Source organism: Nicotiana sylvestris, chromosome 5, assembly GCF_000393655.2.
Source record: "Nicotiana sylvestris chromosome 5, ASM39365v2, whole genome shotgun sequence".
NCBI lineage: Eukaryota > Viridiplantae > Streptophyta > Magnoliopsida > Solanales > Solanaceae > Nicotiana > Nicotiana sylvestris.
Window position 1 is genome coordinate 11,202,696 of NC_091061.1, and position 12,400 is coordinate 11,215,095.

The following is a 12,400-nucleotide window of genomic DNA, read 5'->3' on the forward strand; positions in this document are numbered from 1 at the left end:
TATTCGGTTTGAAACGATTATCTTTTACTGGTAAAATTGAAGGAAAATCATAGTTTTCAAAATTATTAAAACAAGAATTTAATTAAGTATGGTGTTCGGTGCCATCACGACCCTTAGTGAATTTTGGGTCATGACAACATGGTACAAGAGCACTATGTTCTCTTAGGTCTCACGAGTCATGATCAAGTCTAGTAGAGTCTCGCGGATCGGTACGGAGGCGTCCGTACTTATCTTCGGGAGGCTATAGGGCTGTTAGGAGTACTTCTCTTCTTGATTCCTCATCGTGCGATTTGATTCTTTGAGGCTTATGCCTTTACTTCCTTTATATTCAATCTTATGTGACGCGAAGCGCTTGTTATAAATCGAGAATTGAAGAATTATAATGGTACTACAGATGTGGTGCGGGATGTTTCTCCTGGTATAGTTGGTTGGGCTATTGTCGTCGCCTTGCGGAAGGAGTTTTCTATCATTTAGGCTCGATAGTTGTGCTTCTAAGAGCTTGGAGGCTATGCATAGGTTGCTATGATGCTCACGATTGGTTATCGCACAGCATTGGCTTGATGGTAGGATACTTGCCTATGTGTTGGGGTGGTGAATGATTTGAAAGGAAGTTTACTCAGTGCGCGATCCAGAGATCTGATATTTCATTTCCGGCAGAGGAAAAACAATTGGCCTGTGAATGTCCAAATTTGGATTGGCAAGGTGATGAGACTTAGTATTTTCGAGCGTGGTGGAATTTTCATCTGCAATGTAGTGTCGTCGTCCTTGATTGTATGTGTTAAGTTCGCCGGTGTTATGGTCTTCTGCAATTCGCCTTTGGGGTAAGATATTATAAAATAATATAGGAGAAACAACTGTTAGAGATCGCGGGGTACGGTGGTTCAAGATTGAGTCAGTGTTTCTAATGTTGACGGCTCGAGAGAGATGATCTTCGAAAAGGTTTAAAGTTAGTGGCGAATTGTGGGTTCAAGTTCTAGAAAGATAGATTTCTTTTAGGCAACAACTGAGCAGCAAAAGGATGAGGAAGGACATATGGGGAGTGTCAGGCGGTGGTTAAAATTTCTAGAAGGCCAGGTATGAGAAGCAAAGATTGAGTTATCGATTAAAGGGGTAAGTTCCGCCAAAGTAGGAGAGTGGCGGAGTTGCATATGGGCTTTGCGGTAGGATGACCACGCACCTTAAGGAGAGTTTGGAATGATCTGGGAATTTTAGAGATTGGTGATTGGGGCCTACGGATTTAATTTGGAGCATAGGCTATTATGCGACAGGAGATTTGATCTAACGGAAGGGAGCTGCTTGAAATGAAGAAAGATACAACATAACTTTGAATTGGAAGGATGTTGCCACACATCTAATTGATGTCGACAAGGGGTGAATGGACTTGTGCAGCTAGAGAGTGAGCTTAGACTTAGGATGGGTTATTGATGTCGTAGTGATTGTACCTTGTGTAACAACGTTGGAAGATGTCGGAAAGTGATTTCCACATGTGGGTTATTCCCTGTGAGCAGGTTAGCAGTCGCGTGGTTGGCGAAGCTTCTGTGGAGGATTTTACTGGCCATTCCGGTAAGAGGTCGAATATGTGAATGTTGATGGAAATACAGTGTGTTCATGAAGTGCTAATGGAAGGATTTCAAGGAATCTGGCGGTTTAACTGCGCGAGGTCATGTCAATAAGAGATAAAGAATCTTGGTGAATTCCAGAGGTGTGTAATAATGTCTTCAATCTAAGTGGGAGCGTCCCACCGCCTATGATTGGGTTGCATGGTTAACTACTTACGAGGTTTCTGGTTAGTAGCATATTGATGGGTTATTTCATCTACGGAAAAGTAATATAAGTGATAATTTGAGCAAATGGATTGTTAAAGGTGTGCTATAGTAGACCTTGTTGGCTCATGTTCAGACTTGGGAAAGGATTCAGGATTTGTGCCCTGTATAGAAGCGGGTTTCAAGGGAAGTGATCCTGCCAGGTGCTTCATCGATGGGGTATTCATGTGCTAAAAGAATCATGGAGTTGATTACATTCGGGGCCAAGTCAAAGCGGGTGTCTCTCAACAACGATCATAGTAGATTCAAAGGGGTAAAGTGTGGTGACTAATGATTTCGAGCCTATGGGTACAGTTAAGAATCAAGCTTTGTAGCAGCTTATGAGAAGAGGCCCAGAATGTTCTATGATGTTTTGACTTGCAATGTAGCATTTGGGAGGAAAATGAGAAAAGACTTCGGATTCGTAGAGGGATTATCAGAATGGGAATGCCAGTTGAGGATGCGAATGTGCACGCAAGGGAGGTATGAAATGGTTTGTGGGATTGGGGACAGCATGGTCTCGTGATTCAAGGTCACTCGGGATGAGTGCGGATAGAGTGTGTTATGTGTTGAATGGAGTTATTAATATTTCTAAGGCAATCAAGGATAAACTGGAAGAAGATAGATTGGTTATCCATAGTTAGGTTGGCATAATGGTGGCGTTGATCAGTTCCTTCAACGTGATTAAGTTATGCATGTGATTTTTAGCGGTACGTGCGAGGCTTGACGGCCGCCGTAATTGATGTTATTCAGAAGTATTCTACTGTTATGGCATGTTATGTGTAGGCGGATCCCGGAAGGGCTATGGTGGCTTAGACCACTACTTAGAGATTTGCATATTCCACGGTTATAAGAATTCACCTGTGTGTTGCTATGGTTCTCCTGAAGTGAGTTAAGTGAAAAGTTTTTATATGATGAAGTGTTAATCTATTAGCGGTTCTGGAGTTATTATGAAAATCGTGTTCTATCATATATTGGCATGTTGGGTACAGTGAGTTGTATGGAATTTGAAGTGAGGATCAAGGTTGCAGTTCGGTGTTGACAAGGATGTCACGAGCTCGGATGAGCAGGAAAGGAGTTTCGATATTTAAAGTAAGTTGGTATTGTCTTCAGCGTCACCTGAGATCGGTGTTCTATGAAAAAGGATTTGCATCCTGGTTAGGATTCTTGATGGCTTTTTAGCGTTAGCGCGGCCGGTGGTTTGGATGTACAAACCTGCTATCTGTTGCGGGAGCGTGCCCCACGGGAATGTTGTATAAGTATGGCATGTAGCCACTTGATTGATTGAAGAGTTAAACGAAGTATGAAGATTGTAGTGATGTCGTTAAATTGGGAATTTATGCCTGAAGGGTACTCAGTTTATTGGGTTGTGGACTATGGAGGATTGCTCCGGTTATGATGGTCGTTCTTGTGTGTTATGAGAAAAGGGGAGTTATTATGGACCTTCGAAAGGTTATTAGCCTTGTTCAGTGTGATCAGAATCAGCTTGAGGTATGTGGATGGATCTAAATGTGAATATGGGCTCTATATCATGCCAGATGTGTTCATTTCAGCAATGCGCTCCTTTGGACAAGTAGTCGGGGTGCTAATTCGTCGTCATCTATTTCATGTAATGATATATTGCGCCGTATGAGTTATGAGGCAGCTTGGTGAATTTCTTATGTGTTGAGGTTCTGCGCAGAGATGATGTTATATGAGCAGGAGGTCTCTTGAGATTCAGATCGTATTTCGCACCTCAGTTGTGCTTGAGTTTTGTAGCCTATGGCACTATATGTCTCCCCAGGGATGGTATTATGCACTTACCGTGCTTGTGACCGATATTCAGTATTTGTTGTGATGAGCGATTTAGCTCGATGTATATCTTCTTATGTGAATTCTATGTGTGGATCGGGTGTCGCACCGCCATGGGTATGTTATTTGGATCGGGTTGCACACCGCAACAGTGTGATATTGAGTACAGTTTTCTATATGCTATTTTTGTATGCTTTGTTTCCCATTTTCTAAGGAAAGTCCATATTAGTGTGTGAGTTGAGTAGTTCCTTCCAGAGTTCATTTTCCTTTGTATCACGTTCGAATTGGTAGCCTATTGGCACATTGTGGCATCATATGAGACTTTTGATCATGTCCGGGGTGGCTTATTGCCTGAGAAGTTTGTACTGAGTGATACGAGGTTATTGAAAATCTAGGAACAGTGCAGTCGGATTATATGAAGTATATTAAAGAGCAAAAACCATTATTTGGTTCAAAATGAGGTGATGGCTCTTATCAGGAGTATAGACCCAATGAATTGTTGATTCGACAGTTGGTTATGAATTTCTACATATCTTTTCCGACGTGGCAGTATTGTAAGAGTTAGAGCAAGACCTATGTATGTCATGAGGTGCAATGAGAGCATCAGATTTAGGGAATTTTGACTAAATGGATCAGAGAATGTTATTGTGGTCGTGTGAGTAAAGTGGTGCATGGTGTGAATTCGGCTAAGGTATGCAGTCATGTTTTGGTGCTGCGTGTAGCTATTGATATGGTGAGCGTATGTTGGAACAGGCCTGACAGAGATTTCCGGACGTTGGAATTTGGCTCTAAGCTTATTTGATTGAATAAAAGGGAATATCTTAAGAATTGATCAAGCTAATGTGCTCAAATGGGTTGTAGTAGCACGGGTAAGTACACGAGGTGTTAAACAGTGATTTCGGGCAATCCCAGTGTAGTTCTTAGCACGTTCGAGGATGAACGTATGTTTAAGTGGGAGAGAATGCAACAACCCAACCAGTCGTTTTAAGCTCTAGCGCGTCGTTCAGCAGTTTGAGGCCATGAGCAGCTTCAATTCAGGTATTATGACTTGTACACGTGGTCGAAATTGAATTCCGGGAAGTTCAGAGTTGATTTGGAAAGAGAATTCTCATTTCGGAATCTTTAAGTTGAAAGAATTAACTAGGATCAGAATTTTGAGTAAACGACCTCAGAATCGGGATTCGAAGGTTCCAGCAGGTTCGTATGATGATTTCGGACTTGCGTGTATGTCCGGATCGGGTTTTGGAAGACCCGAGAACGTTTCGGCACCTATTGTGGAAGTTAGCATTTTTTGAAGAATTTCATAAGTTTGGGTTGAAGTGCATTTCAGTGTTATCAATGTCCGTTTAGGATCGGAAGTGAATTCGGAGGTTCGTGGGTCATTTTGGAGTCATTTGGCTAAATATAGAAATTTGAAGGTTTTTGGGAAGTTTGACCGAGAGATGACTTTTTGATATCGGAGTCAGATTTTGATTTTCGGAAGTTGGAGTAGGTCCATAATGTCGAATACGACTTGTGTGCAAAATTTGAGGTCAATCGGACGTGATTTGACGGGTTTCGAAATTGAAAGTAGAAGTTTGAAATTCTAAAGTTCATAAAGCTTGGATTGGAGGTCGATTCGTGGTTTTAGCGTTGTTTGATATGGTTTGAGGCTTCGGAGCAAGTCCGTAATGTGTTTTGGGAATGGTTGGTATGATTGGTTGGGGTCCCGGGGGCCTTGGGTGGATTCCGGGTGGTTAACGGATCGAAAATGGAATTTTGGAGAAGGATGAAGTTGCTGGTTGCTGGTGTAACCGCACCTGCGAAACTAGGGCCGCAGAAGCGGGCTTCGCGCCGCAGAAGAGGAAATGGACGGCTAGGCTGGGATCGCAGATGCGGTCATTTTGCCGCAGATGCGGGACCTCACCTGTGGTAGGAGAAGCGTATATGCGAAAGTTGAAGGCTTGGGGGAAGACCGCAGAAGCGGCAATTGGTCCGCACCTGCGGGACCGAAGAAGCGATCAATAGACCACATGTGCGAAAGGATTGGAGGTAGTAAGTGTTTTAAGAATCGGGATTTGGCCATTTTCTCTCATTTTTCTCTTGGCTTGGGCGATTCTTGGAGGGTTTCAAGAGGGTGTTTTCATCATCAACGACAAGGTAAGCTATCCCCATCTATCTTGAGTTAAATACATTTATTATGTACGGATTTGAGCATGAAATTTGTAGAAAATTTGGGGTTTGAGAGAAAACCTAGAAAATTGATATTCTTGGAATTTGACCACGATTTGGGGCAGGAAATTGAGAGTAAAGTATATATTTGAGTTCGTGAGGTTATGGGTAAACTTTATCTTCAAAAAATTTCGGAATCCGGGCACGCAGGACCGAGGGAAATTTTGTCAACTTTTCGATCGGGGTTAGAAATTGGTATAAATTAGATTGTAATGATTAATTGAACATGTATTAATGGATTTGCATAATTATTGGCTAGTTTTGGAGCATTGTGCATTGATTCGAGTTTTCGGAAGGGCGTGGAATGCCGGTTATGGATCTTCGGAGTGAGGTGAGTCTCCTTTCTAATCTTGTAAGAGGGAATTGTCCCCATAGGTGAAATAATTTGTTATGTGCTCTTATTTGTGCGGGTTACGTACGCACGAGGTGATGGGAGTCCGTGCATAGCTACTATTATGCTATTGTCCGGGTAGTCTAGAACCTAAAAGCATGCTATACTTGGAATATCTATAACCTTATTGACAGTTGATTGCTTAAATCCTATCGAATTGGTAAATGGAATTCTAAAAAAGAATTAAACTTCATTTTTCAAAATTGTTAAAAAAGAATTGGTTTTCTTTGGATAATTGTTTCCTGATGACTTCTTGATTGATTGTCTATGCGTGTTTAAATTCTGGAACGGGCTGAACGCCTCGGCAGATTAAATAGATGCATTATGGTTTGCGCCATTCGACCCTCTAGCAGTGCACAGTTTAAATATTGTTAGATCGGACCGTACGTCCTCGACATGATTTGTGCATGCTTGGATTGCTTGCCTTGGAACTTATTGAAGTTGTTATTGTCTCTTCCCGGTTTGAGAATAATTGTATAAACAATGAAAAGGAATTTGGAAATTTTTTATAAAAGAAAGAATTTCTTACCAGCTTCATTCCATTGAACTATAATCATGTTTATAAAATTCACCAATTTACTATATTATTGAGATAACATTATTGAACCACTAGTAAGTGTCGAAGTCGACCTCTCGTCTCTACTTTTTCGAGATTAGACGGGATACTCATTGGGTACACGTTGTTTTCATACTCATACTACACTTCTGTGCATTTTTGTTGCACAGACATATGCATCTCTAGTGGCCTAGTGGGCGTAGCAACATGGTTGACACGGAGACTTAGGTGAGCTGCACTTCCTGAGACGACCCACGGCCAGCAGAGTCTCTTCTAGATTATTGTATTTACTTTCTGTCCAATTTGTATTATGGACGGTTGTTGTATTGTATTGCTTCCTAGAATTAGCTCATGCACTTATGACACCGGGTTTTAGGATGATTACGGGGTATCTTGTATTAATTGCTTAACATTCATATTCGGTTTGAAACGATTATCTTTTACTGGTAAAATTGAAGGAAAATCATAGTTTTCAAAATTATTAAAACGGAATTTAATTAAGTATTTTGGTTGGTTTGCCTGACAGCGGTGTCCGACGCCATCACGACCCTTAGTGGATTTTGGGTCGTGACAATAAATTCAATATCATACTTTGCAATGAATATTTTTAAGATTCTGCACTAGACTCTTATCAATCCCATCATCACTTGTAAGTGGAGTTTAATTTTCTTCTCCAGAAAATTGAAGGTATGTAGTCTCCATACCTATGTGTTGAATATACATTGACAGAAGCGTAAAATTGTCTAGTGGCTCAAAATCATAATTTTTAGTGAAGGTATAAGTGCATATGTTGACAGCATATTGAACTGCTAACGAGATTCACCTATTTGCACATAGCAAACCTTGAGTAGTGTTTCATGTTTGGTTAAGACTCTACTAGTTCACAATTGTAGTATTATTTTAATAATCTGTATGAAATGAAGATTTTCCCAAAGTACTATTACCATATTAGGAATCCAGAAAAGGCAATAAGCAGCCAACTAATTTCTTTACTCAGTTTTACAATCCAATCATACATGCTTACTTGTTCTGATTAATAGTGATTGGTGAACCGTGTGATATTCTGAAGTGGCCTCTTCATTTCTCATATTAAAGGAATTTTACATTTGTACTAACTTGTATATTAATAAATAATAAGTTATGGAACTTAACAAAACAAATTGTACCAGTGTATATAAAAATTCATTTTCTGACATCAGTATCTTCCACAATTTAACCTTGGCATGATGAAACTAATGATGCATGAGATTTAATTATGAATTGTTGGTTCGTTTAATTATTGAGAAGATTAAGCAAATATGGATATCTCACAAAGCAAACTTGGATCAAAGTTCAATTATAATTTTTTTTTAATTGATTTATGTACGACACATACAATATTCAAAGAGAAGAAATATTTTTCTCATTTAAGTATGTGTAAGGCAGATGTTACTATAATTTTTGATATTAGTAAATTAATTGAAGGATCTGGAAGAGTTACTATAACTCTGCCTAAGGGAACATTACTTATCATAGAGAATGCAATATTCTCCTCCAAGTCCAAAAGGAACTTGTTGAGTTTTAAAGATATCCGCCGAAATGGATATCATATTGAGACAATAGATGAGCATAATCTTGAATATATCATCATTACCAAGAATGTCTCTGGCCAAAAGAGGGTTATTGAGAAGTTCCCATCTTTATCTTGTGGCCTATATTGGACAAGAATTAGTGCAATTGGGGCACATTCTACCATAAATCAAAAGGTTACTGATTCCAATACTTTTATATTTTGGCATGATCGATTGGGACACCCTGGATCAATCATGATGAGACGAATTATAGAAAACTCAAATGGGCGTCCATTAAAGAATTTAAAGATTCTTTTAAATAATGCATTTTTTGCATTTATTGTTATCAAGGCAAGTTAATTATTTGACCAACATCAACAAAGGTTGGGATTGAGTCCCCTGTATTTTTGGAACGTATACAAGGGGACATTTGTGGACTTATTCAGCCACCTATTGGGTCGTTTAGATATTTTATGGTCTTAATAGATGCATCTTCAAAATGGTCTCATGTGTGCCTATTGTCATCTCGCAACCTGGCATTTGCAAAACTAATGGCACAAATAATTCGATTACGGGCGCAATTCCCCGATAATCTAATTAAGTCTATTAGACTTGATAATGCTGCTGAGTTTTCATCCTAAACATTTAATGATTATTACTTATCAATTGGGATAAAAGTGGAATATCTTGTAGCTCATGTTTATACTCAAAATGGCCTTGCAGAGTCTTTAATTAAACGTCTGCAATTGATAGCAAGACCGTTACTCATGAAAACGAGGTTACTCACTTCTGTTTGGGGGCACGCCATTTTGCATGCAACAATGCTAGTTCGTCTCAGACCGACAAATTATTATAGATATTCCCCATTGCAATTAGTTTTGGGTCATGAACCTAATATATCCCATTTAAATTTTTTTTGGATGCGCAGTATATGTGCCTGTAGCACCATCATATCGCACAAACATGGGCCCCCAAAGAAGGTTAGGAATATATGTTGGGTTTGAATCGCCCTCAATTATTTGCTATCTTAAAACATTAATGGGGGATTTTTTTCACTGTACGATTTGCAGATTGTCGATTCGATGAGACACTTTTCCCAAAATTAGGGGGAGAAATTTGTGAAACCAAATAGAAAATTTTGTGAATAAATCCATCATTGTCTCATCTTGATCCACGTACCTCTATTTGTGAAAAAGAGGTGCAAAAGATTATCCATTTGCAGAGAATAGCAAATCAAATGCTAGACGCATTTACGGATTTGAAAAGGATAACAAATCATATATCCCTGCAGAGAATGTTCCAATCCGTATTGATGTCCCTATTGGACAATCTTCTAGTGTCATAGCAAATGAGTCAAAAGCACGCCTAAAACGTGGAAAACCATTGGGTTCTAAGGATTAAAACCCTAGAAAAAGGAAAACAAATGATCAAAATGACACTACGAAAGAGTCTCACGAAGAAATCCACGATTTAATAAATTTTGAGACATGAGGAAACCATTGAGCCCTAGACTCAAGAAAATAAGGAACTTTCAATAAATCCAATCGATATTGAGACAAATTTGAATCGGGTGGATATAGTGATGGATTATGTATTTGCATATAATGTTGCATCTAGCATTATGCAAGATAGTGATGATCTTGAACCTCAATCTGTTGGAGAATGTCGACAAAGATGTGATTGGCCAAATGGCAAGAAGCAATCCAATTAGAGTTGAATTCACTTGCAAAAGGTGAAGTTTTTGGGCCTGTAGTCCAAACACCTAATAGTATTAAGCCTGTTGGTTATAAATAGGTCTTTGTATGCAAGAGGAATGAGAAAATGAGGTACAAAGATATAAGCCATGCCTTGTTGCAAAAGGATTTTCACTATGACGACCCGGCCAGTCGTCTCAAGAGTTACCGCTCCGTTTCCTCCATTTCTGCTTCTTTATGCTTTTTTATCCGTATTATGTGGTATTGGGTTGGTCGGATCGAATCCTGAATTATTTTGGTAAGGTTTGAGACACTTAGTCTCTTTTAAGAAAAACTTAAGTTGGAAAAAGTCAATCGGATGTTGACATATGTGTTAGAGGGCTCGAAAGTGAATTCCGAGGGTTTGGTTAGCTTCGGGAGGTGATTTGTGACTTAGGAGCATGATCGAAATGGATTTTGGAGGTTCGGATTAGGTTTAGGCTTGAATTGGCGAAGTTGAGATTTTGGCGATTTCCGGTTGGTAGGCGAGATTTTGATATAGGGGTCAGAATGGAATTCCGAGAGTTGTAGTAGTTCCGTTGGGTCATTTGGGATGTGTGTGCAAATTTTCAGGTCATTCGGATGTGGTTTGGTTGGGTTTTTGATCAAAAGCAGAATTTGGAAGATTTTAGAAAGTTTGGCTTGAATCCGATGTGTTTTGGGTGATTTGATGTTGTTTGAGGTGTTTTGATGATTGAAAAAAGTTTGAATAAGGTATTAGGATATGTTGGTGCTTTTGGTTGAGGTCCCGAGGGCCTCGGGATGATTCGGATGGTTGACGGAGAGGTTTGAGACTTGTGAAGTTGTAGATTTTTGCTGCTTCTGGTGTTTCCGCACCTGCAGATTTTGGACCGCAGATGCGGAAAAGGTGATCGCAGAAGAGGATAAATGCCTGGGAGGCAGGAACTGCAGATGCAGTTGTGGGGACCGCACCTGCGAAGGCGTAGATGCAAAATTGGCATCGTAGATGTGGTTTTGGCTGAGTTAAATAAAAGCCGCAGAAGCGGCTCATTGACCAAAAATGCGGTACCACAGATGCGGTTGAAGTACCGCAAATGTGGAAATGACTGGGTTCAGAATGTTATATTTTCTCCTTCGCGATTTTCAGAGGGTTTCTTCACTTGTAAGCACGAATTCTTGAGCTTTGGGTGATTTCGAAGAGAGAAATCAAGGAGACTTCATTAAGGTAAGGATTTTGGACCTAAGATTTCTATGATAGTATTTCATGGATTAAGGCTGTAATTAAAGGAATTAAAGGGCTAAAAATTGGAGATTAGGGCTTGAGTTTAAGAGGCTATTAAATGGAGATTTGAAGGGTCATTTGGACTCCGATTTCAGTGTTCTTGATATGTATAGACTCGTAGGAGGATAATGATTCCGTTGATGTAAAAATTATCGAATTCAGAGATGTGGGCCCGGGGTCAGGTTTTGGTAATTTCAGGATTCTTGGTATTATTTGATTGTTTTCGCTTGGGCTTCGTTACCTTGGCATATTTTGACGTCCTCGTTCTGTTTTGGATAGATTTGACACGTGTGGAGGCCGATTCGAAGGTAAAGGCGTCGCGAAGTAGTATTTTCACCGGTTTGAGGTAAGTAACCATTGCAAATCTAGAACTGAGGGTACAAACCTCGGAATTCGACTTGTTTTGATAAAGTCGGTGACACACAAGCTATGTGACAAGCGTGTGGGCGTGCACCGGTAGGGATTGTCACTTGGTCCGTCCCGTAGTGACTATTAAGTAGAGTATTTGATTTGGAACCTTATGATATTCCGTACTTTAGCTATTTATATTATATTTTGGGTTGTATGCCATGTTTGGGGACTTATGCCGACCTGTTGAGACACTTAGGGGCATTTACTATTTTTCCTTCTTTATTTGCTGAAAGCTTATCCTCAGTCATGTTTTACTTGTTTCAAAGTTTAAAACTTGTTTTATCACTCTACTTCAAATTGTGAGGACTGTTTGGGCCGAGTTCCCTAAGTTTTATTGTTATGCCCGAGAGGCTATGAGGTTAGGGACTGAGAGAGATTAAGAACCAAATAGTGAGGATATTTTATGTATGTATTACGGATCGGGCTACACGCCGCAGCGATGCTCATATGGATCGGGCTGCACGTCGCAGCGATATATATATTGGATCGGGCTGCATGCCGCAGCGGTATGACGTTTGGGCTGTAGGAACCCCTATGGAGTCTGTACACCCCTAGTGAGCGTAGTCGACTATAAATTACGGATCGAGCTGCACACCGCAGCGGTTTCTATGATTTTTGTTATTATGAGATATTAAGGAGCCGAGTGCTAAGAGTGAGTACCGAGTGACGAGAGTTGAGTCACGAGTGACTGAGAGGATGTCCGAGGGGCCAT